Below are 14,688 nucleotides of genomic sequence, written 5' to 3' on the forward strand. Positions count from 1 at the left end.
GTAAGTCTATTTTGAGCATTTTGAGGAACCTCCATATTGCTTTTCACAATGGTTGAACTAATTTACATTCCCACCAGCAGTGTAGGAGGGTTCCCCTTTCTCCACAACCTTGCCAATATTTGTTGTTGTTTGTCTTTTGGATGGCAGCCACCCTTACTGGTGTGAGGTGATATCTCATTGTGATTTTAATTTGCATTTCTCTGATAACTAGTGATGTGGAGCATCTTTTCATATGTCTGTTAGCCATCTGAATTTCTTCTTTGGGGAACTGTCTGTTCAGCTCCTCTGCCCATTTTTTAATTGGATTATTTGCTTTTTGTTTGTTGAGGTGCATGAGCTCTTTATATATTTTGGATGTCAAGCCTTTATCGGATCTGTCATTTATGAATATATTCTCCCATACTGTAGGGTACCTTTTTGTTCTATTGGTTGTGTCCTTTGCTTTACAGAAGCTTTTCAGCTTGATATAGTCCCACTTGTTCATTTTTGCTTTTGTTTTCCTTGCCCAGGGAGATATGTTCATGAAGAAGTCACTAATGTTTATGTCCAAGAGATTTTTGCCTATGTTTTTTTCTAAGAGTTTTATGGTTTCATGACTTACATTCAGGTCTTTGATCCATTTTGAATTTACTTTTGTGTATGGGGCTAGACAGTGATCCAGTTTCATTCTCTTACATGTAGCTGTCCAGATTTGCCAGCACCATCTGTTGAAGAGACTGTCATTTCCCCATTGTATGTCCATGGCTCCTTTATCATATATTAATTGACCATATATGTCTGGGTTAATGTCTGGAGTCTCTAATCTTTTCTACTGGTCTGTGGCTCTGTTCTTGTGCCAGTACCAAATTGTCTTGATTACTATGGCTTTGTAGTAGAGCTTGAAGCTGGGGAGTGAGATCCCCCCCACTTTATTCTTCTTTCTCAGGATTGCTTTGGCTATTCGGGGTCTTTGGTGTTTTCATATGAATTTTTGAACTATTTGTTCCAGTTCGTTGAAGAATGTTGCTGGTAATTTGATAGGGATTGCATCAAATCTGTATATTGCTTTGGGCCACATGGCCATTTTGACGATATTAATTTTTCCTAGCCAAGAGCATGGGATGAGTTTCCATTTGTTAGTGTCCTCTTTAATTTCTCTTAAGAGTGTCTTGCAGTTTTCAGGGTATAGGTCCTTCACTTCTTTGGTTAGGTTTATTCCTAGGTATTTTATTCTTTTTGATGCAATTGTGAGTGGAGTTGTTTTCCTGATTTCTCTTTCTATTGGTTCATTGTTAGTGTATAGGAAAGCCACAGATTTCTGTGTTAATTTTGTATCCTGAACTTTGCTGTATTCCGATATCAGTTCTAGTAGTTTTGGAGTGGAGTCTTTAGGGTTTTTTTTATGTACAATATCATGTCATCTGCAAATAGTGACAGTTTAACTTCTTCTTTACCAATCTGGATTCCTTGTATTTCTTTGATTTGTCTAATTGCCGTGGCTAGGACCTCCAGTACTATGTTAAATAACAGTTGGGAGAGTGGGCATCCCTGTCTTGTTCCCGATCTCAGAGGAAAAGCTTTCAGCTTCTCACTGTTCAGTATGATGTTGGCATGGGTTTATCATATATGGCCTTTATTATGTTGAGGTACTTGCCCTCTATACCCATTTTGCTGAGAGTTTTTATCATGAATCAATGTTGAATTTTTTGAATGCTTTTTCAGCATCTATGGAGATGATCATGTGGTTTTTGTCTTTCTTTTTGTTTATGTGGTGGATGATGTTGATGGATTTTAGAATGTTATACCATCCTTGCATCCCTGGGATGAATCCCACTTGGTCATGGTGTATGATCCTTTTGATATATTTTTGAATTCGGTTTGCTAATATTTTATTGAGTATTTTTGCATCTATGTTCATCAGGGATATTGGTCTGTAATTTTCTTTTCTTGGTGGGGTCTTTGCCTGGTTTTGGAATTAGGGTGATGTTGGCTTCATAGAATGAGTTTGGGAGTATTCCCTCCTCTTCTATTTTTTGGAAAACTTTAAGGAGAATGGGTATTATATCTTTTCTATATGTCTGATAAAATTCCGAGGTAAATCCATCTGGCCCGGGTTTTTTTTTTCTTGGGTAGTTTTTTGATTACCACTTCAATTTCTTTGCTGGTAATTGGTTTGTTTAGATTTTGTGTTTCTTCCTTGGTCAGTCTTGGAAGGTTGTATTTTTCTAGGAAGTTGTCCATTTTTTCTAGTTTTCCAGCTTCTTAGCATCTAGGTTTTGATAGTAGTCTCTAATAATTCTTTGTATTTCTGTTAGGTCCGTCGTGCTGTTTCCTTTCTCGTTTCTGATTCTGTTGATGTGTGTTGACTCTCTTTTTCTCTTCATTAGTCTGGCTAGAGGCTTATCTATTTTGTTTATTTTCTCAAAGAACCAGCTCTTGGTTTCAGAGATTTTTTCTATTGTTTTATTCTTCTCAATTTTGTTTATTTCTTCTCTGATCTTTATTATGTCCCTCCTTCTGCTGACTTTAGGCCTCATCTGTTCTTCTTTTTCCAATTTCGATAATTGTGACATTAGACCATTCATTTGGGATTGCTCTTCCTTTTTTAAATATGCTTGGATTGCTATATACTTTCCTCTTAAGACTGCTTTTGCTGCGTCCCACAGAAGTTGGGTCTTTGTGTTGTTGTTGTTTTCATTTATTTCCATATATTGCTGGATCTCCACTTAAATTTGGTTGTTGATCCATTGACTATTTAGAAGCGTGTTGTTAAGCCTCCATGTGTTTGTGAGCCTTTTTGCTTTCTTTGTACAATTTAGTTCTAGTTTTATACCTTTGTGGTCTGAAAAGTTGGTTGGTAGAATTTCAATCTTTTGGAATTTACTGAGGTTCTTTTTGTGGCCTAGTATGTGGTCTATTCTGGAGAATGTTCCATGTGCACTTGAGAAAAATGTGTAATCTGTTGCTTTTGGTTATAGAGTTCTATAGATGTCTATTAGGTCCATCTGTTCTAGTTGCCTCTGTGTCTTTACTTATTTTCTGTCTGGTGGATCTGTCCTTTGGAGTTAATGGTGTGTTGAAGTCTCCTAAAATGAATGCATTACATTCTATTTCCTCCTTTAGTTCTGTTAGTATTTGTTTCACATATGCTGGTGCTCCTGTGTTGGGTGCATATATATTTATAATGGTTATATCCTCTTGTTGGACTGAGCCCTTTATCATTATGTAATGTCCTTCTTTATCTCTTGTTACTTTCTTTGTTTTGAAGTCTATTTTGTCTGATACTAGTACTGCCACACCTGCTTTTTTCTCCTTATTGTTTGCATGAAATATCTTTTTCCATCCTTTGACTTTTAGTCTGTGCATGTCTTTGGGTTTGAGGTGAGTCTCTTGTAAGCAGCATATAGATGGGTCTTGTTTTTTTATCCATTCAGTGACTCTATGTCTTCTGATTGGTGCATTCAGTCCATTTACATTTAGGGTGATTATCAATAGGTATGTACTTACTGCTATTTCAGGCTTTAGATTTTTGGTTACCAAAGTTTCCAGGTTACTTTGCTTACTATCTAAGAGTCTAACTAAACTCAGTTAGTATGCTGTTACAAACACAATCTAAAGGTTCTTTTCTATTTCTCCTTTTTCTTTCTCCTTCATTCTTCATATATTAGGTATCAAATTCTGTACTTTTTATCTACCCTTTGATTGACTTTGGGGATAGACAATTTAATTTTGCATTTGCCTCACAATCAGCTGCTCCACCCTCCCTACCATGGTTTTACTACCTCTGGTGACAGCTATCCACCCCTAGGAACACTTCCATCTATAGCAGTCCCTCCAGAATAGCCTGCAGAGATGGTTTGTGGGAGGTAAACTCTCTCAGCTTTTGCTTATCTGGAAATTGTTTAATCCCTCCTTCAAATTTAAATGATAATCTCACTGGATAAAGTAATCTTGGTTCCAGGCCCTTCTGCTTCATGGCATTAAATACATCATGCCACTCCCTTCTGGCCTGTAAGGTTTCTGCTGAGAAGTCTGTTGTTAGTTTGATGGGCTTTCCTTTGTATGTGATCTTATTTCTGCCTCTGGCTGCTTTTAACAGTCTGTCCTTATCCTTGATCTTTCCCATTTTAATTACTATGTGTCTTGCTGTTGTCTTCCTTGGGTCCCTCGTGTTGGGGGATCTGTGGATCTCCATGGCGTGACAGACTATGTCCTTCCCCAGATTGGGGAAGTTTTCAGCAACTACCTCCTCAAAGACACTTTCTATCCCTTTCTCTGTCTCTTCTTCTTCTGGTGTCCCTATAATGCGAATATCATTCCGCTTGGATTGGTCACAGTTCTCTCAATATTCTTTCATTTTTAGAGATCCTTTTTTCTCTCTGTGCCTCAGCTTCTTTGTATTCCTCTTCTCTAGTTTCTGTTTCATTTATTGTCTCCCCCACCATATCCAACCTGCTTTTAATACCCTCCATTGTGCTCTTCAATGACTGGATCTCTGACCTGAATTCATTCCTGAGTTCTTGGATGTCTTTCCATACCTCCATTAGGATGTTGATGATTTTTATTTTGCACTCCCTTTCAGGAAGAGTCATGAGGTCCATGTCATTTAAATCTTTCTCAGGAGTTGTATTAACAATTTTACTCTGGACAAGGTTCCTTTGGCGTTTCATGTTTGTATATGGCGCCCTCTAGTGTCTGGAAGCTCTATTCTGGAGCTGCTGAGCCCCTGAAGCAATGTTGGGGCTCACAGGGGAGCGGTACTGGGGGTAGGAAAGAGCTGTTCCCCGCCTCCTGGCTCCTGTGCCTGTCTCCACTGCCTGAGCCGGTGGGCCGGGCACACAGGTATAAGTTTTTGTCCCAGAGCATCCAGATATGGATCCCTGCTTTCCACAAGCAGCCGGAATCCCAGTCTCCCCAGGAACTCCACCTGTATTATCTTTCCAACCCCGTAGTCATGCGAGTCTCATGAAAGCAGCATGAAATGTAGGTTTGTGCTCCCCGCGCAGATCTCCGGAGCTAGGTATTCAGCAGTCCCAGGCCTTCCACTCCCTCCCTGCTCTGTTTCTCTTCCTCCCCTGGGTGAGCTGGGGTGGGGGAGGGGCTCGGGTCCCAGGAGCCACAGCTCTGGTACGTTACCCCGTTCGCTGAGGTCTGCTCTTTTCTCCAGGTGTGTGCATTCTGTCGTGTCCTCTTTCCTGTTGCTCTCTCAGGATTAGTTGCACCAATTAAATTTTCTAATTGTATCCAGTTTTAGGAGGAAGCCTCTGTCTCTCCTCTCACGCCGCCATCTTTAATCTCTCTCTGGGGAGTCTGCTTTTCTTGAAGAGTCTACTACTGGCTGTTGCTTTCAGGTGCCTTCAAGAAATTATTCTTTCCAACATTACATAAACGATGAAACACATATTCTGAGTAATTTGACAGCAGTGAAGAGAATGGTCACTTTTATTTATGTATTTAACTTAGACTTATTACTCTATTATAAAAATCACCTAGTTAAAAACCCTTTATTCTCTCAAGAATAAAAAGAAATCTATGGATGCTTTATTGTTTTGGTAAATTAAGGTGTGGTTAAAAATTAAAACTCCAAGAAAAAAGTGTGCATAGGATACTGCATTGTCTTTCAACTTTTTAGGGGGAAAGAAAATGTCAGTGAGTCACAAAGATTGTTCTGAGATATTTGCGAAGTCTGTCATATATATAACAATGCTTCTTTGGATAGGAAAAATGCTTCTTTAATAATTTTGTGTAAAATTGGCTATAATCACATGGATCAATATCCCTTTATGCATATTAATTTTTTATAAAAAGTGAATTAACTGTTACAAAGCAATATTTATTATAGAACAAAGAAGAAAATTAATTTTTCTGAGAAATCTATACTTCTATCATCCAGAGATAAACCTTTAATCCTTTGATTATTTAATTTATACATTCCAGAAAAACACACATACTTTTTAGCTAAGATGGTATCAAGCAAGGGTGATGTTATTTCACCCTGATTTTAAGTTTCTTTTTAATTCAACAATATTTTGCTAACACATTTCTTTTTGATAAATATCATGGTTATTCTTGACGGCTGCATTAGTATTTCACTATATGGATGTGCCACAATTTGTTTAACAACTTGACGTCCTTGGCCCAATTACACTCTGTTGTTAAGCAATCCTGAAATAAACTTCCCTATTTCTAACATTTTTGAGCCCTTATCAAATTCTTTCTTTAGGGATACATCCCTAGAAGTAGACTTTCAGGATTTATGGTATGCATATTGTTCTGATATACTCTAAATCTATTTTATCAAGTGAAAATTTCTATTACCTTAAAGGACATTTTCAGATCCTTCCAGTTATTCGATCATTTTGTACTTTGTAATATAAACAACTCTTATTTCACATGCCAATGTGTGTCTTGGATCACCACTAGAGGTCATCTAGGAAATTAAATATCACACCTGAGACTAAAATTTTTCAGTCAGAGATTTACTTTTATATAAATCCAAGAGAGAAGTAGTCTTAAGTTAATGCTTACTAACTCTAACAACATTAAATATTAAAGTCAAGTCTCCTCCATACCATCATCTGCTTTATAAAAATAACTTTATGTTTGCGGAAAACTCAACAGCATTTGATTTACTTTGTGGTTGAGTGGTAGGTTACGGCCTTTTGCTTAGCACATGTTTCCTTTTCACAATCTTCCTTGTTACTTTCACATATTTTGCTCTTTTCTATTACACAAATTAGTTCATGTCAAAAGTGAATCTAAGAAATCTTGGGGTCAAAATGCCCATGTAAAGTATTTTGACACTGTTTTTTATGGGAGCAAGCAGTTTTGCTACTGTATTCTCCCCTCCTCGATCATGATGTAGATAATGTATCGGATGTGTCAGAGTTAAACAACTGGTATTGTTTTGTTAATATATTTTCATCTCGATGGATAAGTCATCACCATTTTCATTCTTGAAGGATGTGGTAATTATACTTTTTAATCATTTACCACTGGTCTGTGATGTGAGTATTATTTCTTTCTATGCTTTACCATTCTATACATAGGGGAAAGAAGGCAGAAAAGATAAAAAAATGCAAACAATAAAAATTGAAAAAAATTTTTATTATAAAAGTCTCCCATGATTATTTTGAAGATAGATTAGAGATTACAAACACCATCTATATACAGACACATTGTATTTAGGGATATTAGTTTGTATTCTAAACATTTAGATAGCTACCCATATATCAATAAAGCTGTCTCTTTGATTAGGCAAACCTACTAATTTCTTCTCTGTCAGATTTGAATTATCTATATATATCTATCATATGCAATGATATATAACATAATATATAAAATTTCATATGGTTACATTTTTATAACACACATGTACACATTTTATAAGTTAAAGTCTCATCACAGTTTGTGGTACACTAAATTCTTTAACCTCTTTCATTGTATGTTTGTTGAGGAGGTTCTTTGACAATTATTTAGAATGTGGGCTCTTGTCCACACATACAGGAAAAAATCTCATGATAAAAGTATTTGACTTTTCATGTCTTAACTCATATTACATATTAATTAATATTGCATTCCATTCCATTCCACACAATTAAAAAAAATCACACAAAATCACCAGGTAATCGTCTCTTGGAAGGTCTTTCATCATGGAAAAATGCCTTCAGTTTGGGTAGATGTGGTAATAAAAATGACACTCAATTTCAGGGTGCCCACAAAATGGTCAAGCTAAATTAGGTACTCAGTGACAACCACTCCTTGTATTATTTTGCTTTCTTATCTTTGCTTTTGTGCTGACCATGGCATAAGTACTATGAATGTTCTTCAGGATTCTCAAACTTCTTGTTCCTTGGATCCTTTTAAACTCTTATAATTATTGAGGCCCCAAAGAGCTTTTGTCTATGTGCATTATATCTAGAGACATTTAGTGTATTCAAATTTAAAACTGAGAAAATTAAAAAATATGGATTGGTAATTTATTTAAAAATAGCAAATGCATTTTATACTAGCATAAATAACATTTTAATGGAAAATAATCTCACTTTCTAAAACTAAAAAAAAACTTTAGCAAGAAGAATGGCATTGTATTACAATTTTGAAAGTTTTCTTAATGTCTGTCTTAATAAAAGACTGCTGGATTCCTGTATCTGCTTCTGCATTCAATCTGTTGTGACATCACAGGTCATATAGCCTCTGGAAAAGTTCACTGTGTGCTCATGATAAAATGAGAATAGAAAAGGCAAATGTCTTTATATTATTAGGAAAATAGTTTTGACTTATGGTCTTGCTGAAAAGTCTTGAGGACTCCTAGCAGTTTCCCAGACCACACTTTGTGAACCACTGTGCTAGATCATAAAAATATGGGTATGCTTATACATCTTTATTGTGGAATAAAAGCATTTATGGGAACCATTAATGCAGGATGGTATTGGGTGTTTCAGACTAGGGTTTGAAGGGCAGCTCTGCCATTCTGTAGCTTTGTTATCTTGGGAGAGTGAAATTTCTAAACCTCAGATTCCCTCATGTGAAAAGTGAGTATAATAATACTCATTTGGCATTCCCAGTCACATACACTGTCTTGTGGTTTTAGTTATTATAAAGTTGCTACTGAGAACCTAGTGGACTCTGGATTTGTTGATAAAAACCCCTTTCTGGTCCTCCAAAGAGAAGAACCTGGCTCGTATTGTGGTAAATTCAGAAAACCAACGAATGGCTAAAAGATACTGTAGCATCTGTATTTAAAATAAAGGGTGCTGCTGCTGGGACCACTCTGATCCCTGTGTTCGAGTGAGGACACCGAGGCCCACAAAGGTCAACCACCGGGCAAGTCCAATGCCAGCAGGAGAAGGTGGGGTGGGAGTCTGAGACTCCTCCAGAGTAACATTCTTAACCAGTACCCTACGCAGCCTCTCCCGGAGTATTTTGATTGTCACATTCCAAACTACGGAATTTGAACCTAGAGTTTGATTCTCATTTTCTGAGTGCACTTAACAATATGAGAAATAATAAAATTTACCATTATTGGATTAAGCATGAGGTGCCTTAGCTGGATTTCTTCAGTCGTTCATTCCTAGTTACCACCTCACGTGTTCAAGGCTGTTGCCGTATTAACTTCAGTTATAATTGTTTTTCTTTGCATCTGGTTTAACATGTGACTAATTGTGTAGATCTCTTATGATCTTCTTTCTATAGAATTTCTAACCCTTAATTGTGTAAGGAATAATTTTCAGCATGTTTATTGTTTGACTTAAATGTTTTTGAAAATTTATTTTAAAGAGAACTTTATGACTTGATTACTTTAAATAAAGAGAACTGCTTCATTTATTTGTTTTCATGAGTAAAATACTGCAAACGTATTTTGTTTTCACTCATTTTAATTCATTTTAGCTGCCCTGGACTATTTTGTTGTATCAGTGACAGCACTCTCCAAACATTTTGACACTGGACTAGTAGGTTTCATTTAGTTTTCTCCAACACATATTTGATACAAAAATTACATTTCTATGTTTGTGTAGCAATTACATGACTGATTCAGATCTCCATGGAAGGGGTTGAGGTTAATGCTTCCTGATGAGTTGTTTTTCTTTCATCAGGGAAGAAATTCTTGTGTAAAACTGGGCTGCTAATATTCATTGTTTTTCTTGGATAAAACTATGTGGCACAATTTAGGTGATATGCAATTTAATCTGTGTTAATAAGGGTCAGCATTGCCATCTGGACTATAAAATAAGGCTGCCTCTTGAGGAAAGAAATGATCTAATTTCTAAACTCATTATAAGAGTTTCCTTTTAACATTCATTTAATTATGATATTGAAGGGAAATCTCATTTTTTGAAAGTCAGTTTTAATATATTTCACAGGTAAAGGTGGCCCAAATGCTATGAAGTAACATGGTTTTAGCAGTTGGAAGAAAGCTCTGAATGAAGTGTGAGAAGTTATGTTGACCATAGTTTCTGGGCTTGCTGGCTTTCACGACTCTATCAATTCTTGGCTCTCTTTGCCACCCCATCTCCTCTAAGCATTTTGTTTTTACTCTCTTTTTAACCCTGAACTGTGCAGGTCTCACCTCTCCAGGGTTTCTCATCGATCAAAGGCATTCACATCCTTCTTCTGTTACTAATTCTCTCTAAAACAGACAAACCCCTCCCAGGCTGGGTCTATAAGGGTTTCAGATCATTTGTTGTATGTTCCCATTTCTCTCTTCTGCATCCTTTCCTGCCCTACTCCCAGTCTATATCCATTTATATTTGCTATAAGGATGCAGTCTCCTCTTGTGCTAGATAAAGTGCTCAAATGTTAAAATCCCATTTTAAAGGTACTTTTAAAAAAATTACAGTTTGAGATATAATTCTTTGCTGCTTGCTTTAAATAATAATCCTTCTGATGGTTCCCAAATTAATAGGATAACATAAAATTTTATATATCAGTCTCCATAAATTGGTAGAATGATTATCTATCATTCTCATACTTCAGGGGATCATTAAATTAAATGTGTTTTTAAACAATTTGAAACATAAGTGATTTTGAGTAGGACAGATCAAAATATTCAGCACAGAGAAACAGAAAAAACCCCCTCTGATGATTTGGTTTACATATTGGTGATTTGCTTTAATTTTAACGAATTCTTTCAGCCTAAGACTAGACAAATAAGAAAGAGAACACAGATTACAATAGACAGAAGACTATGCAGATGAACAATATTTTTAATGTCCTGAAAGGATTGCTCATTTTACACTGGGAAAATGATGAAGGATTTTAAAGACCTATTTTCCCAGGAATAGCAAGAAGAACTGCTTTTCAAAGAGCCATGTTCAAGGCAGAGATTTTAGGATTTCTCTACTGAAATCCAAAGGGCAAGAAGGGCCCTAAGCACAGTCCTCTAAGAGGTATAACACAGTTGCAAAAATCACGTCTTGGATTAACATGGCCTCCCATGTGTAACAGTCCATGTCTTTAGTCTTTACAATTTCTGTTTATTCTGTTCAATGAAGGCATTGTACTATGGGGAGGTGACACAACACATTTTTCTGTTGGGTGTCTCCTGAATTTGTCAAATAATTAAGGTCTATAACAGGATGGAAGTGAGAATTGTCACATAAAGATGGAATGGTTTAAGAAGCAAATGTGGTCAGTATATTTCTTTCTCAAATACTTCAGAAAAGCAATGAAAAAGATTAATAAACTCTCTTGAGATATGGGGATATCCCAAGGTGTCCTCTCAAACTCTTGGATCAGGATTGTACTGAGTGCAGCTTAGAAGGAAACACTGACTTATCTGAGGAAAAACAGAAGAGACCTATTAGCTGTTCATCTGTTAGTCTATTCTTCCAGCCAACAACTATCTAGTGAGCATCGACGGCCTGCCAGGCCCTCCTCTAGTACTGGGAAGTACGGTAGTGCATGACAGACAGCGTTTCTGCCTTCTTTTGGTTCAGTTGAGGTGAGTGGCTGCATAATGGGAGAAAGATTGCATTGGGATAAAAATTTCAGCTAGCACTAAATGTAGGAATGAAAATAAAACAAGGTAATGATGGGACAGGGAGTGACAGGGGAGACTCTTTTATTAAGAGTTCAGACAGGCCTTTTTCTGAGAAGATGACTTTTTACCTAAGACCTGTGTAGAGATGGAATTGGACCTTTATGTATGTGGGGCATGAGCATTCCAAGTAGAGATAGCAGCATATGCAGATGTCCTGTGGCAACGGCCAGCTGGGTGTGTTCAAAATATTCCAGTTGGCTGGAATGCTGGCAGTGAGATTTAACGTAGCAGGAGGCAAAGGCAGAGACGAGGGCAGGTGCCGGGACATGTAGAGCCTTGTAGACCATGGTAAAGATTTCATTTTTACTCCAAGTAATTGTAGGGTTTTAAGCAAGGGACTGATATAGTAAGACTTATTTATTTTTTTTAAAAGGTTACCCTAGCTGTTTTGATTATGGGTTGTAATTGTAGAAAAGACACTACATTAGCACCCTCATATATTATTATTATTATCATTATTATTTTTCCTCATATATTATTTTTAATCTTCATTATATACCAGTGAAGGAGATGTTATGATTTCTGTATAAAAAATGAGAAAACAGAGGCTTAGAGAGGTTAAGTAATTTGTGCAGAGTCCGAAGTCCATACTCTTTTTAAAAAGTGATGACACGATTATATAGAGAAGGACCACACAGGAAAATAACTCCTATAATTGCTTGGTCACAAAAGTTGTTTTTATAAATAAACATTTTATTGTTGTGTGACATGCATCAAAAAAAAAATGCCCAATCATAAGTTTACAGCTCAAGGAACTTCTACGAACTGAACGTATCTGTGTTACTCTCAGCTCAGGAAGCCTCCTCTGTTCCCTGTTGCAGGCGCTCCTGCTCAATAAGGTAGCCGTTATTCTGGTTTCTAGCACCACAGATTAATCATGCCTGTTTTTAAAGTTAGTATGTATAGAATCATTAGCTGTGTCTGGCTCTTGATCAGCATTACATTTGAAAGATTCATCTGTGTTGTGTGCAGCAGCAGTTTGCTCACTGTTGCATCTTATTCCATGGTGTCCATGCAGCACTATTTATTCATTCCCCTCTCGATGGGCATTTTGGTTGTTGCTGGTTTCTGGTTTTTATGAATTTTGTTGCTGTGAGCGTTCTGTATGTAGCTTTTGGTGAACAGGTATATGCAGCTCTTTTGGGATTATAATTCAGAGGAAATTTTCAGGGTTATGGGGAAACTGTATGTTCATATCTAGTCAAAGGTAAGATGGAGTGACTTGTACCAGCTCAGGAGAGTCAATTTTGCACATCACTTCCCAAGTTTTGCTTCAGTAATATCACATTGATATTTGAAACTGGCCATCAGGGGTGCAGTTATCCTGCAGGAATCAGCAAATGCTACAAATCAGTCCTGCTCCCTGGGGAATCATGTTAAACATTTTCAGTTTTCTAAATCATTTTTCACTAATTCAGGAATATATGCTACCATAAACAATATGAGGATTCATCTTACTCTACATTCTCACCAACATTTGTTATCTTGATTTTAATTTTAGCCATTCTCGTGGGTATGTAGTAGAATCTCATTTTGAGCTTGACATTTGGAAAGAATATTAAGTTATTCGTCTTGGTCTGCTCCCTGCATTTGTGAGCCCATACGTAACTTTTGTGGGCAGATGTTTCTTACTGAAGACAGGCAGCTGAACAAATCAAATTGCTTACCTAAAACTTAGGCCTGTAGGAGAAATGCTTTTATACTAAAGGTTAGAAATGCAACTAAGGTTTAGATGATTTTTGTTCCTTTAGTGATATTTGAAACTTTATCTGAAACTTTCTTATTACATTAAAAAAGAAAAATGGAATGCTTCATGCATTTGCATGTCATCCTTGCACAGGGGCCATGCAAATCTCTGTATTGTTCTAGTTTTAGTATATGTGCTGCCAAAGTGAGCACTCTCACTATTTCTTTTACTTATAAGCTTCTGGATTAATTCTGATATCAAATGAAATTTACCAATGCCGTTAAATTTAAAAAATGACTTTGTGTGATGTCAACCTAAAAGATGAATTTCTTCGCATCGTCTGTTTGTGTGGTCCAGTGGGATGACAGATGGTATGAACAACAGGAAACCATTAGCCTGAGCACCATATCAACTTCTTCACCGGGCTTTTTGGGGGATAAGGGGACTTTCTAGCCTGTATCACTGTTGCAAGCAGCCTTCTAACTGGTGATTTGTGGTGATTGCTCCAGTGGCTCCAGCTTTATCTGAGTTACATGCTCCTCCATACCAGGCAACTGACGGCAGTGAGCTTAAAATAACTCAGTGCATCTGGATTTGAAAAGTTAAAAATTCTTTTCTATTAAAATAGCATATGCTATTATATTTGAAAAATAGTCTGTCTAGTTGAACAGGCACAGCATTATGGTTTTTGTTATGTCTCCTGTTATTTTTTTCTTAATTTAGTAATAGAAAGTAAATGAGGGGATATAGAAATATATAAATACACACATTTTCAGAGACCAGACACATTCTATAAAGCACTGAGGATATTATATCCAAGGAATAATCTGAATGCCACACTGATATGAAGTGAGGAAGTGGCATGAATGAAAAAATGAATATCAAGATCCTGGTAACGTAATGAAAGATGCTGTGGAAAAATATACGGAAAACTCTGTGTAGGGACTCTGGATCTTGTCCCCCTCCCCCCGTCCCCCTTTTTCTCCAACTCTATTTGTTCTAAAATATTTGGCTTATCACATTATTTGTATAAACAAAATCGTAGGACTACCTACTAAAAGAATTTCTGTATTGAATTGGCAGTGCAATCTTTGCAACCTACTTGGGTATTTAGGAAAATAAACAATTATTTACATGGAATTCTTAGGGATTTTAAAGCCAATAGGGTATGTCAATGGTTTAACTCTAGAAAGAGTTTCAGGAGGTAAAGAGTAAACAAGTATGAGGAGCAGCACAGGATTCTGAGGTCACGAGGACATGAGGGTGGCAGAGAAGAGTGTTTCCAGAGCTCCCGCCAGTAATTCCACACCTTGACCTGCATCCAAACAACCATTTTTCCACCTTGTCCCTGCTGGGAGCCAATCTTTCACTTGCGCTCCAGACCCCACCCATGCTTCTCACCATCCTCTCCGTCTCCCCTAGACCGATCCCAGTCCTATGAGCACACAAACATACTCCAGGCTTTCTGTCTTTGGGAAAA

General features: G+C 36.9%; 1 non-coding gene across 1 annotated transcript; it reads right to left on the minus strand.

Annotated features, from left to right (window-relative positions):
* Window positions 1-13,316: 13,316 nt before the first annotated feature.
* Window positions 13,317-13,420, minus strand: LOC118929539 (U6 spliceosomal RNA). Its single transcript, XR_005031616.1, has one exon. It is a non-coding gene; the product is annotated as a U6 spliceosomal RNA (small nuclear RNA).
* Between the last annotated feature and the right edge of the window lie 1,268 nt (window positions 13,421-14,688).

Source organism: Manis pentadactyla, chromosome 19 (assembly GCF_030020395.1).
Source record: "Manis pentadactyla isolate mManPen7 chromosome 19, mManPen7.hap1, whole genome shotgun sequence".
Taxonomy (NCBI): domain Eukaryota; kingdom Metazoa; phylum Chordata; class Mammalia; order Pholidota; family Manidae; genus Manis; species Manis pentadactyla.